This window comes from Penaeus japonicus, unplaced genomic scaffold (assembly GCF_977035675.1).
Source record: "Penaeus japonicus unplaced genomic scaffold, GWHDUDI00000001_assembly GWHDUDI00000015, whole genome shotgun sequence".
Lineage (NCBI taxonomy): Eukaryota > Metazoa > Arthropoda > Malacostraca > Decapoda > Penaeidae > Penaeus > Penaeus japonicus.
In genome coordinates this window covers 22,059,443-22,062,573 of record NW_028234417.1, presented here as the reverse complement: position 1 = coordinate 22,062,573, position 3,131 = coordinate 22,059,443, and the positions used below count along the sequence as shown (strand labels likewise).

Here is a 3,131-nt window from a genome sequence, read left to right as displayed (position 1 = left end):
GATTTGCCACGCACAAGGGTAGCTTATTCTCTGACTTCAGCACACCTTGATATTCTAGGAGAGATTATCAGCGACTCATAGCCTGTGGCGTCTGAGTACCAGCTGGTCGAGAGGGAGGTTCTCGCTTCCTCTATGTCGCTGCAGGGCACCGAACTGCCCTGCAACCATCGTTTTACGCCTTAGCAGTTCCCGGCTAGGATCCACCACAAGATCACTCAAGGGTTTCTTCCTGCTTTCCTCCGCTAACCTGTCAGCTACGTCATTCCCTTCAATACCAACATGGCTTGGGATCCAGTTGATGATGATGCGTCTTCCCTGATCCAGGATTCTCTGAGCAATGGTGAGAATCGAGGTTACCAGGTAAACGTTATCAAGGGGCGTGCTTTGTTGCAGGCTGTCAATGGCGGCCCTAGAGTCTGTGTGTATGACAACATGGCCGTCTGTTTGGGCTGCATGGGCTAGGGCTCCCATAATAGCTACTACTTCTGCCTGGAGTGAGGAGGCATTGTTAGATACCCGCATAGCGGGATCGTGCCCACGGCGGGGCTGTGACATAGGGTGAGGAAGGTCCATGCCCTTAATCAGTAGTGTCTCTTTGAGCTCAAAGCATTTCAGCACTCCGGTTGTGTGAGACAGCCATGTGTTGTTAGCAAAGAGCTCTTGGTTCTGTGCAAACCGACACTGCACTCTCTGTCTTAGCTGCGAGTCCAGTGGGGACTGTAGGACATTGGCAAGGAACTGGGCCGCCATCTGATCAATCCGGGTGTCCAGGGGAAAAAGTTTGGCCTCCAAGAGGAGGTTGATAACCTTAGCCCACCTAGGGGCACCCAGAATAATCCTGGCAGCTTCGTTTTGTATTATGTCGAGCCTTTTCCCGAGTCCAGGCTTGACTGTGATAAGGACGACGGAGGCGTAGGCCACAATGGGACAGACACTGTCGGACAGCGTGCACACATTATTATATGTATATGTATGTATATATATATGCCTATGTGTGTGTGTGTGTGTGTGTGTGTGTATGTATATATATATATATATATATATATATATATATATATGTATGTATGTATGTATGTATGTATATTCATATATGTATATTCATATATGTATATTCATATATGTATATTTATATATGTATATGTATGTATATGTATATGTCTATGTGTGTTTGTGTGTGTATATATATATATATATATATATATATATATATATATATATATATATATATATATATATAAATGAATGTTTTGGTTTGCTTACGCCTGATTTGGAACTTTCATTAAAAATTCGAAAGGTCTTGAGTTTTTTCTTTATTGTGACAGTGTTATATTATATTATAATATATATATATATATATATATATATATATATATATATATATATATATTATATATATATTATATTAATATATATATATATATATATATATATATATATATATATATATATATAATATATATATATATATATATATACTTTTTCCTCTCTCTCCCTTCCTTTTTCTTTTAAGGTTAACTTCCATAAAAGGGCATGGAAAGCATCATTGCTATGCCCTCATGCACGGTAAATGCCATGAATAAAATCTGTCCAGGAATATCTTTTCACCTTTCTCCTCTTGTGCAAAAAGAGACTATCACATTCCTTTTTGAAAAGCTAGTTACATCATGAACTAAACCATACATTCATGTTTTCATAGCCTGTAATATCAAATCATGCACTCTTTTCTTAAAATCCTGCAATGTAAGCATCTCCCAGGTTTATGAAAATTTCTTTTATAATTAACAATTGTGTTTCCTTATATCAAATCATAATTCATACACTCCGTCCTCTCTCACACACATAAAAAAAATATCACCAGAATAATTTAAGGAAAAAATTAAATACATATTTTACAATTACTTTTTATTCTCACATTCATCAACTAAAATTCAGCTTGTATATACATTGGATGAATTCCTTTTTCAGTGCCTGCAAAAAATGGTGGATAATATTCATCATACAGGTTTAGTTTTACATCCACACCTGTCACCAGTTTGTATAAATGTAAACATGAGCAATATACTACATTTGTCATAATAAAATAAACCTCAAACCTGCACTGTAAGTGTCTGTACAGTTAGCACAAAGGCCCTTTAGTATTTCAATAAAATGTCTATAACAGAAATGCATATCAGAAAAATTGAAACAATTCATTAATAAATAAAACGCTTGTTGAAGTAAATATAATTCATGTGCCAGCTGCATTTTTCAGAATATTATGCTACAAAAGATACAAATCACAATCACATTAATAGACATTCATATTTCATGTAAACTAAGTATAGTATCTGAAGGGTTATATCATCCATACTCAACAAAATTACATAACTTCTAGCTATAAATACTGTTCATGCAATATTTCCCCCTAGGTGCTTACACAACACTACTGACTATTTTAAAAATCAAAAACGAAATATTTACATCGGCAAATAGAAAACCAAATTACCAGTATACAGAGGTCTGCACGTCCAGCTGACCTCATCTCATGGTAGGGAGGTTTATTTGTGAGGATTATTCAAGTTCATGCTAATCATTTGATCTATGATGTATTTACAACATATCTAGTTCGATGTAAAAAAATACAAACTTTTATGATGCTCAGAGGAAGCAAAAAGTCTATACACGTGATCTCTTCACAAATTTGTTTTGTCACATTCTTGACTGATTTGACACTTCACTGTGATGCACAGTTTCTTTGCCGAATAGCAGAACAAAGGCAAATGGCTAATAATAACACTCTTCCTGAACAAAAGTTCCAAACAGTAGCTAACATTTCCATTCTAATGGAGTTAATTCGCAACTGATCATGATGATAAAAAATAAAAAAAATGGACATAAAATCTTCAAGTGAAACTATATACCCTGTACTCCTGCAGTTTCCAGCAAACACTATGATTGTTTAAACTTCAACCACTTGCACAAATAACATGTAAACCATTCTCACATAAAGGACCTCTCCTTTCCACACATCAGTTTTCACAAATTCCATTTGAACAATTATGTACATTTTATTTCATACCACCAAAACAACAGGATATAATGAATCCCAGTCATGCACAGCAACCTAGTTCAAGTAGAAAGATCTTGTCCAT

At 35.5% G+C, this 3,131-nt stretch overlaps 1 protein-coding gene across 2 annotated transcripts in view; it reads right to left on the bottom strand.

The window, feature by feature from the left end:
* Window positions 1-1,887: 1,887 nt before the first annotated feature.
* LOC122253115 (uncharacterized) overlaps window positions 1,888-3,131 on the bottom strand; it is a 26,402-nt gene continuing 25,158 nt past the window's right edge. For both annotated transcript variants that reach the window (XM_043015929.2, XM_086544692.1), the window contains exon 11: window positions 1,888-3,131. This exon is cut by the window's right edge. The gene's annotated coding sequence lies outside the window, so the exon portion shown is untranslated.